This window comes from Phoenix dactylifera, chromosome 3 (assembly GCF_051530095.1).
Source record: "Phoenix dactylifera cultivar Ajwa chromosome 3, Ajwa_hap1_PhDact_Kaust_v1.1, whole genome shotgun sequence".
NCBI lineage: Eukaryota > Viridiplantae > Streptophyta > Magnoliopsida > Arecales > Arecaceae > Phoenix > Phoenix dactylifera.
The window spans coordinates 27760001-27780000 of NC_143192.1; the positions used below are offsets into that span (position 1 = coordinate 27760001).

The window sequence follows — 20000 nt, forward strand, 5'->3', positions numbered from 1 at the left end:
AATTGGGTGTCTTAAAATTTTTGGTCTAATTAAACAATACACCCAAGTGTAGGTGCAAGAATAAAAAATAAAGCGGTAAGCACAATCAATCGCAAACACAGAGGTTTATAGTGGTTCGGAGCTTCCACTGCTCCTACATCCACTCTCCAAATATCTTTGGGAATTTTTCACTATAATCGACGATTACAATCCGGTAGTCTTTCGAGTGAACTACCCAACTCGTTGTTTTAACCCGGGCTAACAACGAACCCTACAATCCCCCAATTTAAACTAGGCTTGGGACGCCTAACCCTTGTTCCAAGTCCCTTGACTGGAACAAGCACAATGTTTAAGAGTTTTACAAGAATTTAATAGCTTCTATGAAAGCAAATAAATCAATAAAGAACAACAAAACCGGAAGAACCCTTTTTGCCGTTGGAAGCTTGGATGATGGTGGTTCTTCCGATGCGGATCACGTCGGCTTGAATGCGAGCTTTGATTGCCGAGTGGGAGTGAGTAGATGAGCACGAAATCAGATGAAGAAGGCTTGAATGCACTTGATTTCTCCTCTTGAAAGCACCAACTACCTTGAAACTTTCTCTCTTTCTTCTCTCTTGAATGCTTTAGTGTTGGGTTGGTGAGAGAAGTTTTTTTCATGCACTTAAAAACTCCTATTTATACTTCTGCAAGCAATAGATCCGTTAGAAATAAAAATAGAGCCGTTAGGATTTCAAACAAAACCTGCAAAAATGTGTCAGTCGCGTCCCAGGCATTCCAGAGACGTCTCCGCTTGAACGAGAGACGTCTCGGCTGTATAAAAGATCGTTCGATAATGTCAGAGTCGACTCGGCGCTTTCTGGGGACGACTCCGAAGAAGAACAGCCCGATTTCTTATTTTTCTGAGAGAGCCGGCTCGCATGCCTCGGGGGACGTCTCGGGATTTTTGTGCTTTATGCGTGGGGACAACTCTGCGACGTCGGAGACGGCTCCGACGTTTTCTCAACGAAAAACGGGTCCTCTGGAATCCCTGAGAGAGTCGGCTCCGCGTCCTTTGGAGACGACTCGCGCGCATCCCTTGAAATCGGCCTTTCTGCCGTCTCTGAGAGAGTCGACTCTGGAAGGCAGGGAGTCGACTCCGACCCTGCGAGATGCCTCGGCAGGTGCTGGGGACGTCTCCAGACGTCCCTGCTTCTTCTCTGCGTGCCGGAGACGTCTCTGGAACAAGCCAGAGACGTCTCGGCTGCCCCTGATCCGTTTTCTTCATCTCAAAAATCTTCAATAAATCCACCGAAAAATACGGGAACATGCCTTGACAATACTTAACAATATTCTTAGTTAAACACCTGAAATACTCAAGTAAATTGTCAATATAAAGGGAATTATACTCTAGTGTTTTGTATTCATCAAAATCCATTAGGGGGTCAACAATCTCCCCCTTTTTGATGATGACAGAATACTGAGTGTATGCAAAATTTAAAATTAAACATATATACAGTATTTGATCAGATGTACAAGTATTGTGTTTTGGTTAGAGCTAGATACAGTATGCATAATTCAGTATAGTTAATTGTCAGTTCTATACTTATGCATAAGCATTGATCTTAGTAGCTCTTTGAGCAATTTTGGCATATCATCTATCACTTTTAGATTTGAATCAAGTTAAAGTGTAAGTTGATGAAATATTGATGCTAAAGACAATCAAAAGCCAAATACTTTTGACTCCCCCTTTCTTTTCCAGAAGGACAATTGTCTTTAAGCCAATATTCTTCAATTTTATCTTTTCATTTTGTTGATTCTAATTAAACTTTCAAGTATGAGTGTGATAAACATAAAAATTTTGCATTTTGCATTTTGCATTCCATATTGGTTCTACTCCCCCTTTTTGTCATCAACAATGAAGGGGACAAATTTTGCCTATTCCCCCAAAACGCGATGCCTATTTGAATGGTTCTACTTCCTTTTTCAGATTTGCACATAAGATTTCAGCATCCATGTTGCTTTTTAGATTAGAATTCAGCATTTATATCAAATTAACATGAAGCAGTCAATGATTTGGGAAGGTGAGTTTTACTCCCCCTTTGTTTTGGAATTCATTTCAGATCATTTAAATTTAATTATTACAAGTTGTGCTCCCCCTGTTTCATATGCATTGTCAAGTTTGGCAAAATAGTGAAATGGTTGCACATTGTCAAGTTTGAACATTCAAGGTATATTACGACATTTTAACATCCATAGCACATCACAATATTAAAAACATACTCCAAGATTCAAAAAGAAGGGATATGGCATTCATATAGCATTACAACATTTGATGCCATTACAAGGATTGATTGCAAACACAAAAGAAAGAGTTTCATATAAGCCTAGGGCTTTCCAAAAAGATGAACCCTAGATGTCCACAAAATGTGCCTCACTGGCCAGCACCCTCAAGAGCCGCAGCAGCAGCTTCCACAAACCTATTAATTGCTTGCATTAATCTTCTAAAGTTATCTCCCTGAGACTGATTGAGTGCTCTCATTAATGCTTCAATTTCATGGGATGCTCTATCAATCCTCCCTCTAAGCTGGGCAGCCACACTGCCCAAATTGCCTTCAGGGCTCGTCAGCTCTTGAAGACTATCCGATATGATCTTCAATTCAGCTTGTATCTCACATGATCTTCTAGTTTGGTTTGATGCCACACAAACCAACTCTGACCCTATAGCTTCCATTTGAGTTCTAATTGCTTTCAACTCTTCTAAAAGTGCTTCATGTGAAGTGCGGATAGGAGCTATCTCAGCAGAAACCACTGACCTAATTTCTTCCCTCATTTGCTGGCACACCATGGATGCTAAGGTGTGCATCTGCTCATCCGACAAGGCAGTCGATCCAACAACTGGAGGAGGAAGCATGGAAGTGGATGGTCCAGCCGAGCTGGAAGGTACATCAGAAAAAGGAAAGCTCTCCATATGATCAGTAGAGGGTATAGGGCTATGTGGAGGAGAGAGGTGGACAGGCTCCTGATGATGGATCTCAGGCTCTACAGTTTGGGATTTTCTTTTACAAACCTTAACCCAAGACCCGTCTTTCTTGTAAAATTCCATCCTATGTAGTGTGCTCTCGTTATAGAAGTCAGTGTTTCTCAAGGGTCTCTCTGGCTCATTTTCAGGGATAGGAACCTTAAAATGCTTGAAAATTAGGGTAAAGACAATCCCATACGGGATGCTGAACCTGGAGTACCTATGACAGAGTGAAATGTAGTTTAACATGAGCCTAGGAAGATTTAGGAGAATCCCTAACAGGATGTGGTGCATAATGGCCAAATCTCGCTCCGAAACGAAGTCGAAGCGACCGGTTTTTGGGAACAAGACCCTGTTGATTATGCTCAAAAGCAATCTCATTTCAGCATTGAGGTCTTGGGACTTAACAATGTCAAGAGGACCACAGTTCTCTCTACCTAGAATTAAGTTTAGAGCAATCTCTCTTTGGGGATGTGAGGTCGGAGCCTCACCGTACTTAGGTATTTGCAATACACTAGACAAGATATCCTCATTGACTTCTACAAATGTGCCTCGAACATACCCTGTGTACCTCGAGCTCCTTAAGGCCAAATTACCAAAAACTTCTCTCACTAGGCCAGGGTAGGTAGACACGTTTAGGGAACATAGGTGTTCCCAACCTTGGGCACGGAGTCTCTCTCCAATAGAGAACCCCTCACCCGCTAAGAATTGAAAATCTATGTGCCTACCTGTTGTTACTGTGCGATTCGCACAGGAGGGAGTCACGGTTGGCGGAGCAACCAGAGGAGACGGCGCGGAGGGCTCTTCCCGCCGTTCCTCGTCGTTCGCCACCCTAGGACGCCTCCCACCGCTACGCCTAGCTTTCTTAGGTGCCATCGACCGGAAATCTACGGAAATGGGCAGTGATTTTGGTTCGATTGGTGGTGGAGAGAAGATGGATGCGAGGGTTTAGGGTTTTGTTGGGGACGATGGAAAACAGCTCGAGACGGCTCGAGCTGTTTCGGCCTATAAAATTTCATTCTGTCCCCGAGACGTCTCCGCGACTAATGCGAGACGTCTCGCTGGGGGGACGTCTCTGCGATTCGCCGGAGACGTCTCCGGCACTGAAAAAATTTCAGAATGTTTCCAATCTTTTCCCAATTCGTTTTATTCAATCTCAATGATCAGTTTAATTTCTTTTGGCGATTATTAAGTGAGCTTGCTTGTGATCCTTCCCCTTAATAATTCATCCTATAAAAGTTTGACAATGATTTTTGAATTATCAATATTGAAATGAGGAATGTTTGATCAAATTTCGAATACCTATGAAATAGGCTCTGAAAGTATCTCTATGAATGTAGGGTTCTAGCATGTCATAATGGGCAGCGGAAGCTAGGGATTTTAAAAATTTTCTTAATAAAGTCCCTATGCATGAAACCCTTTTAAGCCTAGATCACCTTAATGATTACAATCAAATAATATAAAATAAATGCAGAATTAGTAGAATACCTCAAATGCTAATCCAAAGTGTACAATCTCCACGAGGCGTCCAAGTGTCCGCCCTCCAATGGTGATCCACACGAAAACTTGATCAAGACTTTAGCTCCAAAGACTTTTGATCCTTAATGCAGAATTCTTCTAAAGAACTCTAATAGCTTGCTTTCCTTCCTTTCTATTTTTCTTTAGCCTTCTAAAATCACTTCTAATCCTTTTGTCCTAAGGAAGACCACCTTGTCTTGGCTTAGGACACACTAGAAGCAATGTTAGAAAGAAAGAAACTAATGTAAGAAAGAAGGGATATGAGAGAGAGAGAGTTGGATTGATTTCCGATGATTAGAAAACACCGGGAGCATTCCTATTTATAGATGGCGTGGGGATGCATCACCAAAGGATGCATCCCATCCACACATCCTTCAGATGGGGCGTGATAAGAGGAGAGAAGGCGCCACAAAAATAGGGAGAGGCGTATCAAAAGTGGTTAGGATAAGATCAAGCGCTTATGATGTGGCGCTTGATTCCCTAAGCACCTCTTCATGAAAATGCGCCGTACTTTTCCCTTTCTTCACTTCTTCTCACGCAAGAAAAATAGGAACCAACCTTATCCATTCATCAAGGGTTGATGATGATCCAAAGGCCATGAAAGAAGGCGCCATATATCCCTTAGGCGTGATGAAGAGAGAAGAGAGAGAATGGATAAGATCAAATAAATGGTTCATCCTTATCCATTTAATCTTCACGTATTCTCTCTCTTTCCTTCACCTATTTTTCATCTCCACGCCTCCCAATGATATCCATCACGTCATCATGATCTCCCATCATCCTATGATGAAAATCCAATGGCTCCAATTCATGGTGCCATCCATTTGATCCATCTCTTCATCCAAATATTGATCCAACGGTCAAAAATGAATGATTTATCAAATCTAATCCAATTAGACTCAAACCAAGCCAATTAGGTGCCAACTCTTGGCTAACCCATATTAGAATATGATCTAATCAAATTAGATCAATTAAGAATCAGATTCGAATCCAATTCGAATCAGATTCGAATCCAGTTCGAATCAGGAGCTAAGGTTTGCAACACCTGCTAGGATGTTTATCTTGCAAACATGATCTAATCCAATTAGACCCTTGATAAATTTTCTTGTGTGTGACCCATTGGGTTCCATACTTAGCCAGCAATAGGTGTGAGTGCGAGTTGACCCAACTTGATTAGAACTCTTCTAATCGATTTAAGTCTAAACTGCGCGAACCCGAACTTAACAATTAGAATCCTTTCTAATTGGTGATCGAATTAAACTCTTTAATTCGATCAAACCTATAAGACAAGATTGACGTCTAGCAACGTGTCATGTCTACCCGAAAAATATGGAATTTGGTAGAAATACCAAAAATACCCTTCAGTGGCAAGTTACCATGCAATTCAATCCTTTAATCAAACTGCATCCCAAATATGTATATGAGTATGAATATATGTCAAACTCAATTAATATTCATATTTTTCTCAATCTTTTAATGATAATTCAAATAATGAAACATTAGAAACTCTTTCTAATTTTCATTCTGCTTTGATCAAAGGCTTCCTGAATTATCATATGATTAGAATAAATAGGATGCTATCTTCTCTTACTAGAAGTGATTAATTCCTTGTTGACCTACTCATAATCTTCGTACACAATCCACCATATCCAGAAGACCTCGTACATAACTTATTGTCATGAATGAGTGTAAACCAAAACATAGGTTCATGTGCACAAGATACCATGGTGATCTCAGGTCAAAGGATCAGTTGCACAACTCCCACTAAGAGAATCATCTTTTGACATGTAAGTAAGACTTCATAAGATTTCTCTTTGTAGGTCAATTCAGTGAACTCATTCTTCTAATGAGCACCCATATCTTTGTATTAGTGTCTCCACACAAATGATTGTGAGATCAATCATCCTCTGCATCGAGCATACATAAGACATGCCAGTTTTTCCGGTAATCATTGATCCCCGACTCAATGTACCAATGACTGGGAATATTTAAGATTAGGATTTTAGGATTTTAAGTCTCACTAGTATGATCTCATCATAGTCTTAAAACCATTGCCCTAATCTAAGGAGTTTATCATAAATATAATCAACAGCATATGATAAAACATAATGCCTTTATTCATATTTAAATGTTATGTACATGATTTGGACAAATCAAAAGAAAAACCCTTCGCAATACATATTGCGATTGGCTTGTAGGGCATCTACTCTTTCAATCTCCCACTTGCACTAAAGCCAATCGCTCTTATATTTTATCCCCATACAATCGAGGTGGCGATCGAACTGCTGTTGTGGTAGAGCTTTAGTGAACGGATCTGCTAGGTTGTTCTTGGTGTCTACTCATTCAATGACTATGTCTTGTCTCTCGACAATCTCTCGAACAAGATGGAAGCGTCTTAGAATGTGCTTGGATTTGTGATGAGACCTTGGTTCCTTCGCTTGAGCAACAGCTCCAGTGTTATCACAATAAACTGGGACTGGTCTAGCAATCTCGGGAACTACTCCTAACTCAGAGATGAACTTCTTCATCCAGACAGCTTCCTTAGCGGCTTCACTTACAGCAATGTATTCTGCCTCAGTAGTTGAGTCAGCTACAGTTTGTTGTTTGGAACTCTTCCAGCTCACTGCACCACCATTTAGGGTAAAGATATACCCTGAAGTGGACTTGCTATCATCTGGATCTGATTGAAAACTAGAATCAGAAAATCCTTCTAGTTTCAACTCAGATCCTCCATAAACTAGAAAAATATCTTTAGTCCTTCTCAAGTACTTAAGAATATTTTTCACAGCTATCCAATGATCCTCTCCTGGATCAGCCTGAAATCTACTTGTTATGCCTAAGGCATAAGCAACATCAGGCCTAGTACATAGCATAGCATACATAATCGATCCTACTGCCGAAGCATAGGGAATAGAATTCATTCTATTCCTCTCTTCAGATGTCTTAGGAGACATCTTCTTAGAGAGACGTATGCCATGACTCATAGGCAAATAACCTCTTTTACTTTCTTCCATGCTGAATCTTTTCAGCACATTATCTATGTACCTAGACTGGGACAAGCCTAGCATCCTTTTAGATCTATCCCTATAGATCTTTATACCAAGTATATAGGATGCTTCTCCCATGTCTTTCATGGAAAAGCTTTTTGACAGCCAAGTCTTGACCGATTGTAACATTGGAATATCATTTCCAATGATCAGTATGTCATCTACATACAATATTAAGAAGACAATGGCACTCCCACTAGTCTTCTTGTACACACATGGTTCATCCACATTTTTGATAAAACCAAACTCTTTGACTGTTGTATCAAAATGGATGTTCCAACTCCTCGATGCTTGCTTTAATCCATAAATGGATCTCTTAAGCTTGCATACTTGATTTGCTCTCTTACTTGAGACAAATCCTTCTGGCTGTGTCATGTAAACCTCTTCCTCAAGATAACCATTAAGGAAGGCGGTTTTGACATCCATCTGCCAGATTTCATAATCATAGTATGCAGCTATTGCAAGCAAAATCCGAATAGATTTGAGCATAGCTACTGGCGAAAAAGTTTCATCATAGTCAATTCCTTGCTTTTGCCTGAAACCTTTTGCCACCAATCTAGCCTTGTAGGTTTCTACTTGGCCATCTGCTCCAATCTTTTTCTTATAGACCCATTTGCAACCTATAGGGTTTACACCCTCTGGTGCATCAACCAAAGTCCATTCTTGGTTGGTATACATAGAATCTATTTCGGATTTCATGGCTTCTAGCCATTTGTCAGAGTCATTACTCTTGACAGCTTCCGAATAGGTCAGAGGATTATTATTCTGAACAATGTGGGCTTCATCATTTTCAATGATGAACCCATACCTCTCAGGTGCTCTTCGCACTCTATCTGACCTTCGGAGAGGAGATGTGTGTTGTGGTTGTACCTCATCAATGGGTACATCTGGTTGAAGAATTTCTTGTGTTTCTATTTGTAGGTTTTGAACTTCTTCAAGTTCAATTTTTCTATCCTTGCCCTTTTCTAAGATAAACTCTTTTTCTAAGAAAATGGCATGCCTACCTACAAAAACTTTTTGTTCGATAGGATGATAGAAGATGTATCCTATACTATCTTTAGGATAACCTACAAAAATACATTTATCTGATCTAGCACTTAGCTTGTATCCAAAATTTCTTTTGACATAAGCTTGACAACCCCATATCTTAAGAAACTTAAGATTAGGCTTCTTTCCTCTCCATATCTCATATGGAGTGCTAGGTACAGACTTAGAAGGTACCCTGTTTAATATTAGTGCAGCGGTCTCTAGGGCAAAACCCCAGAAGGAAATAGGAAGATCAGTAAAGCACATCATGGACCTTACCATATCTAATAGAGTACGATTCCTCCGTTCAGCTACACCATTTAATTGTGGCGTATACGGAGGTGTCCATTCAGAGAGAATGCCCTTTTCTTTAAGATGATTTAAAAACTCACTAGAAAGGTATTCACCGCCTCGATCAGATCGAAGGATTTTAATACACTTTTCGGTTTGTTTTTCAACCATACTTTGATACTCTTTAAACTTATCAAAAGCTTCGGATTTATGTTTCATAAGATACACATATCCGAACCTTGATAAATCATCAGTGAATGTGATGAAGTAAGAGTATCCACCTCTAGCTAGAGTTGTCATAGGACCACATACATCTGTGTGTACAAGTCCTAATAACTCACTTGCCCTTTCTCCATGTCCAGTGAATGGAGACTTAGTCATTTTACCCATAAGACAAGATTCACAAGTTCCTAATGATTCATAATCATAAGGATCAAAGAACTCTTCTTTGTATAACTTGTTGATTCTTGATTCACTTATGTGACCAAGTCGGCAATGCCAAAGAAGGGTGTTATTCACTTCCTCTCTCTTTCTTTTATTGCTTTTATTAATATGAAAGACATTGTCATTAAGTAATAAAACAAGAAGACCATTTTCCATAATGCCATTGCAAAGATACTTATTAGAAAAATAAATAGAGCAACCATTGCCCTTTCCATTAATTTCAAATCCTTTCTTTAACAACAAAGGAATGGAAATTACATTTCTAATAATTTTGGGCATATAATAACAATCTTCTAATTGTAGGAGCTCTCCCGAAGGTAACTCCAAGTTGTAGGTTCCAACAGCTTCAGCCTGGATGGACTCTCCTCCAGCGCCATACAGCTCGAAGTCACCTTTCTTCAAAATTTTAATTTTCTGTAGTCCATGCAAAGATTTGCAAATGTGAAAACCACAGCCGGTATCCAATACCCATGAATTTGAATTTGAAGAACTTAATGACAAGTTGGCATGTAACATAAACATACCTTTTGATGCAACTCTTGCATCGGTCTTCATACTTGCAAGAAAACTCTTGCAATTCCTTTTCCAGTGGCCAGCTTTGCCGCAATGAAAACAGGTACTTGATCCGGAGTTTTTCTTTCCTTTTTTCTTTTTGATGCTACTCTTGGGGTTCAATCGTTTCTTAGAACCCTTATTTCCCGATTTCCTTTTAGAAGTGCCATCTATAAGGAGGAGTGGACCTTTATCCTTCTTAATATGGCCTTCAGCTGTTTTGAGCATATTTAACAGCTCGGGCAGGGAGGTGTTCAGCTTGTTCATGTGAAAGTTCACAACAAACTGAGAGAATGAATCAGGCAGTGATTGCAGGATCAAATCCTGACTGAGCTCACTATCCATAGCAAAACCTAATTGACTTAATCTAGTGATTAAGTCTATAACCATAAGAACATGGTTTTGCACTGGAGTTCCTTCATTCATTTTAGCACGGAACAACTGCTTAGATATCTCATACCTAGCAGTCCTGCTTTGTTCTCCATACAACTCTTTTAAATTGAGAAGTATGGATTGAGTGTCCATGCCTTCATGTTGCCTCTGTAATTCATTGCTCATAGAGGCAAGTATGATACATTTGACAGTCAAACTGTCATTTTTCCACATCTTATGTGTGGCAACCTCCTCTTCTGTAGCATCATCCCCTAGATCTCCAAGATCAGGGGTTTCAAGTATATAGGAAATTTTCTCCTGAGTGAGTACTATCTTTAAATTCCTCAACCAGTCCACATAGTTTGGTCCGGTCAACTTGTTGGCATCTAAGATGCCTCTTAGTGAAAGTGAAGCCATTTAATAATTCTACATATGCAAGAACATAACTAATATAAGCAGACCAATCATGATGACATGTTTGCAACTAGATAAGGACTTTAATCTAATTTGTCTCCTACTATTTTTATCGAATATCATAGCCCTCTCCTATGATAAACGTGAAAATATAATTTTTCTTAGTAGGGTTGAGATCCTAATTCATCATAAAAAGCCTTGTGTTTACACAACAAACTCTTATGAGTTCAAAGGTAGGAAACTCTTTCCAATTGCATCTCATGCAATTCTCAACTTTATCTTGTCCTCTTAAAATACTTATTGCCTTGTGTTAGCACAACAAACAATAATATTTTAGTTAAGTCAAACCCTTCATTTCCATATAGTCATATTCGAATAATATTGCCCTTGTGGTTACACAACAAGGCAATATATTAAAATATGCCATAAGCATCTTAATGCACCAAGACAGTATAACATCAGTCCCCATTGCAAGTTTTGTGTTAGCACAACAAACTAGCATGGATCTTGACATAATAATATCGAGGCATGAAGGAAGGCTATCAATAGTGTTATATCAACATTAAGCTTATCCATAATAGACAATCAAACAATTGGCCAGGTAAGCAGGTGGGAGGCTCCCCTTACTCAAAGAGTAAGGTCCTAATTAAGTAACCACCTTTAGTGCTTTCCTTAGACACCAATTAGATTAATTATTCTAGAATGGGTTAGCTCAAAGTTTTTCAACACTATGACTTAATATAATTTTTATTGAGGGCTTACTAGTCTCTAGCACATTCTTTAATTGTAACATATATTTAACATATCTAAAATAAGCTATCATGCATCATAGCTATCTCATAGCATGTATAAATCATAAGCAACTAATTAACATGCTTCAACATATTTTCATATGGAAAATATCATATCATGACATTTTATTACATATCATATCATATATGAATCATATATTTCAGCATTTCATTAAGCATATGACATTACTATCTCATAGTAAATTAATAATCATACATCATGCATTATTATTTGATTGAACCAATTAAGGATGGCTTTGATACCACTGTAGGGTTCTAGCATGTCATAATGGGCAGCGGAAGCTAGGGATTTTAAAAATTTTCTTAATAAAGTCCCTATGCATGAAACCCTTTTAAGCCTAGATCACCTTAATGATTACAATCAAATAATATAAAATAAATGCAGAATTAGTAGAATACCTCAAATGCTAATCCAAAGTGTACAATCTCCACGAGGCGTCCAAGTGTCCGCCCTCCAATGGTGATCCACACGAAAACTTGATCAAGACTTTAGCTCCAAAGACTTTTGATCCTTAATGCAGAATTCTTCTAAAGAACTCTAATAGCTTGCTTTCCTTCCTTTCTATTTTTCTTTAGCCTTCTAAAATCACTTCTAATCCTTTTGTCCTAAGGAAGACCACCTTGTCTTGGCTTAGGACACACTAGAAGCAATGTTAGAAAGAAAGAAACTAATGTAAGAAAGAAGGGATATGAGAGAGAGAGAGTTGGATTGATTTCCGATGATTAGAAAACACCGGGAGCATTCCTATTTATAGATGGCGTGGGGATGCATCACCAAAGGATGCATCCCATCCACACATCCTTCAGATGGGGCGTGATAAGAGGAGAGAAGGCGCCACAAAAATAGGGAGAGGCGTATCAAAAGTGGTTAGGATAAGATCAAGCGCTTATGATGTGGCGCTTGATTCCCTAAGCACCTCTTCATGAAAATGCGCCGTACTCTTCCCTTTCTTCACTTCTTCTCACGCAAGAAAAATAGGAACCAACCTTATCCATTCATCAAGGGTTGATGATGATCCAAAGGCCATGAAAGAAGGCGCCATATATCCCTTAGGCGTGATGAAGAGAGAAGAGAGAGAATGGATAAGATCAAATAAATGGTTCATCCTTATCCATTTAATCTTCACGTATTCTCTCTCTTTCCTTCACCTATTTTTCATCTCCACGCCTCCCAATGATATCCATCACGTCATCATGATCTCCCATCATCCTATGATGAAAATCCAATGGCTCCAATTCATGGTGCCATCCATTTGATCCATCTCTTCATCCAAATATTGATCCAACGATCAAAAATGAATGATTTATCAAATCTAATCCAATTAGACTCAAACCAAGCCAATTAGGTGCCAACTCTTGGCTAACCCATATTAGAATATGATCTAATCAAATTAGATCAATTAAGAATCAGATTCGAATCCAATTCGAATCAGATTCGAATCCAGTTCGAATCAGGAGCTAAGGTTTGCAACACCTGCTAGGATGTTTATCTTGCAAACATGATCTAATCCAATTAGACCCTTGATAAATTTTCTTGTGTGTGACCCATTGGGTTCCATACTTAGCCAGCAATAGGTGTGAGTGCGAGTTGACCCAACTTGATTAGAACTCTTCTAATCGATTTAAGTCTAAACTGCGCGAACCCGAACTTAACAATTAGAATCCTTTCTAATTGGTGATCGAATTAAACTCTTTAATTCGATCAAACCTATAAGACAAGATTGACGTCTAGCAACGTGTCATGTCTACCCGAAAAATATGGAATTTGGTAGAAATACCAAAAATACCCTTCAGTGGCAAGTTACCATGCAATTCAATCCTTTAATCAAACTGCATCCCAAATATGTATATGAGTATGAATATATGTCAAACTCAATTAATATTCATATTTTTCTCAATCTTTTAATGATAATTCAAATAATGAAACATTAGAAACTCTTTCTAATTTTCATTCTGCTTTGATCAAAGGCTTTCTGAATTATCATATGATTAGAATAAATAGGATGCTATCTTCTCTTACTAGAAGTGATTAATTCCTTGTTGACCTACTCATAATCTTCGTACACAATCCACCATATCCAGAAGACCTCGTACATAACTTATTGTCATGAATGAGTGTAAACCAAAACATAGGTTCATGTGCACAAGATACCATGGTGATCTCAGGTCAAAGGATCAGTTGCACAACTCCCACTAAGAGAATCATCTTTTGACATGTAAGTAAGACTTCATAAGATTTCTCTTTGTAGGTCAATTCAGTGAACTCATTCTTCTAATGAGCACCCATATCTTTGTATTAGTGTCTCCACACAAATGATTGTGAGATCAATCATCCTCTGCATCGAGCATACATAAGACATGCCAGTTTTTCCGGTAATCATTGATCCCCGACTCAATGTACCAATGACTGGGAATATTTAAGATTAGGATTTTAGGATTTTAAGTCTCACTAGTATGATCTCATCATAGTCTTAAAACCATTGCCCTAATCTAAGGAGTTTATCATAAATATAATCAACAGCATATGATAAAACATAATGCCTTTATTCATATTTAAATGTTATGTACATGATTTGGACAAATCAAAAGAAAAACCCTTCGCAATACATATTGCGATTGGCTTGTAGGGCATCTACTCTTTCAATGAAGAGTCCAAGGGGGATAACTATCCTCCGGAAAGTCAAACAATTCGTCATCTAATTTGATAGATTCATATTTTCACTTATTAGGCACTAGGTTTGCTATATGTGACCTTGAAGTGTATTATGAGTTTGAGTAGCATTCATATGTACCTCTAGAGCATACAAGGCATTACATATGTTTGAGGAGTTAAATCATTTAAGCTATAGCATTGAAGTCAAATCATGCTTGCATTACAAATTCAATCTACTTGCTAGGATCATACAAGCACAAGGCATTCCTTAAAAAATTGAACCTATCTTTACAAAGGGGCTTTGTAAAGATATCGGCCAATTGATTTTCAGTGCATACATACTCAATCAATACATTATTTTTCAACACATGATCTCTTATAAAGTGATACCTAATCTCTATGTGTTTTGATTTAGAGTATTGGACAGAATTTTTTGTTAAATTGATTGCACTTGTATTATCACATCTAATTGGAATATTGTCCATTTTGATACCAAAATCTTCAAGTTGTTGTTTAATCCAAAGAACTTGGGCACAACAGCTTCCGGCTGCAATGTACTCAGCCTCAGCTGTGGACAAGGCAACTGAATTCTGTTTCTTGCTAAACCAAGAAACCAAGTTAGCACCCAAGAATTGACAGGTGCCACTTGTGCTTTTTCTGTCGAGTTTGCACCCGGCAAAATCAGCATCGGAATAAGCAATTAAATTTAAATCAGATTGTTTAGAATACCATAAACCTGCATTAGATGTCCCTACTAGGTATTTGAATAATCTTTTAACAGCTTGTAAGTGTGATTCCTTAGGACATGCTTGGTATCTAGCACACATGCAAACACTGAATAATATGTCTGGTCTACTAGCAGTAAGGTAAAGTAAAGACCCTATCATACCTCTGTACAATTTGCAGTCTACACATTTACCTTTTTCATCTTTGTCAAGCTTGCAACTTGAGCCCATGGGTGTGCTGATTTCCTTTGCATCCTTCATCTTGAATTTCTCCAACATTTCCTTGATGTACTTGGACTGACTGATGAAGATGCCTTCCTCTGATTATTTTATTTGTAGCCCAAGAAAAAAGTTGAGCTCACCCATCATGCTCATTTCGAATTCTCCCTGCATAAGCTTAGCAAACTCTTGACAAAGACTATCATTAGTAGCACCAAAAATTATATCATCCACATAAATTTGCACAAGCAATAAGTCATTTCCTTTTCTTTTAATGAAAAGTGTTTTATCTACATTTCCTCTTTTAAACTCATTTTCAATTAGAAAATTACTTAATCTTTCATACTAAGCCCTAGGGGCTTGCTTAAGTCCATACAATGCTTTATGCAATTTGAAAACATAATCTGGATGTAAGTGGTTTTCAAAACCTGGAGGTTGTTCTACATAAACTTCCTCCATTATATAACCATTTAAAAATGCACTTTTTACATCCATTTGATAGAGTTTGAAATCCATGAAGCATGCATATGCCAAAAGTAGTCTAATAGCCTCTAACCTAGCAACAGGAGCGAAGGTTTCATCAAAATCTATGCCTTCTTTCTGATTGTAGCCTTTGGCTACCAACCTAGCTTTGTTTCTTATTACTATTCCATCTTCATCTAGTTTATTTCTATATACCCACTTGGTGCCTATAATTGAAACATTAGGGAGTCTTTTCATTAGAGTCCAAACTTGATTTCTTTCAAATTGGTTTAATTCCTCTTGCATAGCATTTATCCAATTTTCATCTTTTTCGGCTTCTTCTAGTAATTTAGGCTCTATTTGTGAAACGAATGCAAGATAATTACTAGTATTTCTTAAAGAAGATCTTGTCCTTACCCCTTGTGAAGGGTCACCAAGGATTAGATCCCTTGGATGACCATGTGCATACCTCCATTCTCTCGGAAAATCTTGATTTCTTGCTTGGGGTTGATCTTCTTCATCTTGCTGAATTGTATCTTCCTTGATTTCATCCTCATGTTGTTTGTCTTGTATGGAGAACTCTTTCATTCTGTCTTCAAGTATACCTGCATCACCATCTTCTTCTTTTCTAGAAGAATCTCCATTAGCTTCATCAAAAACAACATGAATGGATTCTTCAACAACGAAAGTTCTCTTATTGAAGACCCTGTATGCTCTACTAGATGAGGAATAACCTAAAAAGATCCCCTCATCTGATTTAGCACTAAATTTACTTAGATTGTCCTTTCCATTGTTTAAAATAAAGCAGCGACAACCGAAAACATGAAAATAACTTATATTGGGCTTCTTATTTTTCAACAACTCATAAGGTGTTTTCTTTAAAATAGATCTAACTAAAGCACGGTTTAAAATATGGCAGGCAGTATTGATTGCTTCAGCCCAAAAATACTTTGGTAGATCCGATTCGCACAACACGGCACGAGCCATATCTGCTAGTGTGCGATTCTTCCTTTCTACCACCCCATTTTGTTGGGGTGTCCTAAGGGCCGAAAAATTGTGATTGATACCATTTTCTTCACAAAATTTTTCAAAATGCTGATTTTCAAACTCGGTACCATGATCACTCCTAATTGCTTTTAGTTTAAGGTTAAGTTCATTTAAAATCCTATTATGAAACTTGATAAAAGCGGGAAAGGACTCATCTTTGTGGGCAAGGAATGAAACCCATGTAAAACGTGAAAAGTCATCAACAATTACAAGACCAAACTTCTTACCCCCTAGACTAGCAGTTCTAGTGGGTCCAAATAAATCCATGTGAATTAGTTCTAAGGGTTTTGATGTTGAAACTATGTTCTTAGATTTGAAAGAGCTTCTTGTTTGTTTTCCTAGTTGACATGCAGCACAAATTTTGTTCCTTTCAAAATCTATTTTTGGTAGTCCTTTAACTAGATCTTTTCTAATCAATTTAGAAATTAAATCCATGCTAGCATGTCCTAACCTACGATGCCATAACCAGCTAGTCTCATTGACCTTGGCATCCATGGCTACAAGACATTGGCCATCTTTCATGGTGAGATCATCAAGATCTACCATGTAAACATTTCCAAGCCTATGTCCCATAAGTATGATCCCATTGTCAATTGGACTACTAATTATACATAGGGAAGATTCAAATGACACTTTAAAGCCCTTGTCACAAAATTGACTTATACTTAGTAAATTATGTTTTAATCCATTAACTAACAATACATTGTCAATAAATGAGGAGGGTGATATAGAGATTTTACCAACGCCAATGATTTGGCCTTTAGCATTGTCTCCAAATGTGACTACTCCTCCTTCTTTTGATTTCAAGGTGACGAAGAGGCTCTTGTCACCGGTCATATGCCTTGAGCAACCGCTATCAAGATACCACATTCTCTTTTTGCTCCCGGCTGCAAGGCATACCTACAAAATAATCATGTGAAGCTCTTAGGTACCCAAGTTTTCTTGGGTCCTTCTTGGTTAGTGTAGTTGGTTCCCTTAGGAACCCATATTTTGGTTGTGTTTTTATCCTTTACAAATGTGTTCTTATTAGTTTGAATCTTTCTTTGAATGCAAGAGTAAGCTTTATGTCCATTTTTCTCACAACAAAAGCATGTAGGTTTTTCAGTTTTATCATCTTTTGCTTTTACAAAAAAGTTCTTTAGATATTTTTGCTGTTTGCTAGTTTTGTATCCTAATCTGGCTTTATTAAAAACAGCTCTTTGATTGGATAGAATAAGATTTAATTTTTCCGAGCTATGTGTAAATTTCTGCACAATTGGTTTATACTTGTGTAGCTCATCCTTAAGGTCCAAATTTTCTTTAGCTAATACTTCCTTATCATTTTTAAGAGATTTGACATTTTGTGCAAGTAAAGTATTACTATTGAGTAGGAATTTGACTCTTAGATTTAATTCCCTAATGAGTGTATCTGCAGTTTCATACTCAATGCTAAGTTCTGAAATTTTATCCTTTAGGTCAATAATGCAATCATTTTCATGATTTTCCTTTTCAATCAATAGGTTTTTAATGTCATCCTTCAGTTTTTGATTGGAGGCCTTTAGTTCTTTATTCTTTGCTCCTAACATACTACAATCATTCATGAGTTCTTGGAAGGCTTCATATAATTCTTCTAAAGTAAAATCTGTAATTGAGCTTTGACATACCTCATCATCGTCAAGTGCCATGAAGCACAAGTTGGCGGTCTCTTCCTCCTCTTCCTCGGAGGAGGATGTGTCACTATCATCCCAAGTCGCTTTCAACGCCTTCTTCTTCTTCTTTCCATAGTGCTTCTTCTGTTGAGGGCATTCGGAGCGGATGTGTCCCAGTCTCTTGCAATCATAACATATGATTGGGTCTCTTTCTTTTTCTTTTTTTTTTTTCCAATCATTTCTCCCTCCAAACTTCTTTCTTCGGAAGGCCTTCTTTCTTCTTATGAATTTTTTGAACTTCCTTACTATTAAGGCCAAGTCTTCATCTTCACTTCCCTCTTCACTTCCACTGCTTTCTCCTTCACAATTATTTGAAAATGGCCTTGAGGGCGATTGTCTTCTTCTTTGGCACATCTTCTTCATGTTGCTTCATTGTGAGCTCATGCATCATCAATGAGCCCAATAGTTCTTCAAGTGCCAAAGTGTTGAGGTCTTTGGCTTCTACAATCGCCGTGACTTTCGCTTCCCAAGTCTTTGGCAAGGACCTAAGAATTTTTCTCACAAGTTCTGAATTAGTGTAAGATTTACCCAAATTCTTTAGACCATTAATTATATCAGTGAAGCGTGTGAACATGCATGAAATAGTTTCGTTGGGTTCCATCTTAAATAATTCATATTTGTGAACTAGAATGTTCACTTTAGACTCCTTGACTTGATTAGTACCCTCGTGGGTAACTTCAAGCCTATCCCATATTTCCTTGGCGGAACTACAGGTGGAGACTCTATTAAACTCATTTACATCTAGAGCACAATACAATGTATTCATGGCTCTAGCATTGAGTTGAACCATCTTGCTATCATTCTCATCCCAATCCTCCTCAGGCTTGGAAACCTGAATGCCATTAACTATGTGAGATGGTTCGTGTGGTCCTTTGATTATAGCCCTCCACAAGGCATAATCTTGTGCTTGAACAAAAATTCTCATTCTAGTTTTCCAATAGGAATAATTTGTTTCATTGAAAAGTGGAGGTCTATTGGTAGCCTGCCCCTCAGCAGGAACATTGTTGAAGGGTGTTGCCATCTTGATCTTTGGCAGAGACGGTTAGGTCTTCAAGAATACACAGAGCACCTGCTCTGATACCACTTGTTGCCCAGAGATGGTCACCCAAGAGGGGGTGAATTGGGTGTCTTAAAATTTTTGGTCTAATTAAACAATACACCCAAGTGTAGGTGCAAGAATAAAAAATAAAGCGGTAAGCACAATCAATCGCAAACACAGAGGTTTATAGTGGTTCGGAGCTTCCACTGCTCCTACATCCACTCCCCAAATACCTTTGGAAATTTTCCACTATAATCGATGATTACAGTCCGGTAGTCTTCCGAGTGAACTACCCAACTCGTTGTTTTAACCCGGGCTAACAACGAACCCTACAATCCCCCAATTTAAACTAGGCTTGGGATGCCTAACCCTTGTTCCAAGTCCCTTGACTGGAACAAGCACAATGTTTAAGAGTTTTACAAGAATTTAAAAGCTTCTATGAAAGCAAATAAATCAATAAAGAACAACAAAACCGGAAGAACCTTTTTTGCCGTTGGAAGCTTGGATGATGGTGGTTCTTCCGATGCAGATCACGTCGGCTTGAATGCGAGCTTTGATTGCCGAGTGGGAGTGAGTAGATGAGCACGAAATCAGATGAAGAAGGCTTGAATGCACTTGATTTCTCCTCTTGAAAGCACCAACTACCTTGAAACTTTCTCTCTTTCTTCTCTCTTGAATGCTTTAGTGTTGGGTAGGTGAGAGAAGTTTTTTTCA

The 20000-nt window shown here is 38.2% G+C and overlaps 1 protein-coding gene across 1 annotated transcript in view; it reads left to right on the plus strand.

Moving 5' to 3' along the window:
- LOC120104991 (uncharacterized) overlaps positions 1-20000 on the plus strand; it is a 24171-nt gene that overhangs the window by 3232 nt on the left and 939 nt on the right. The gene's annotated exons all lie outside the window — the stretch shown is intronic.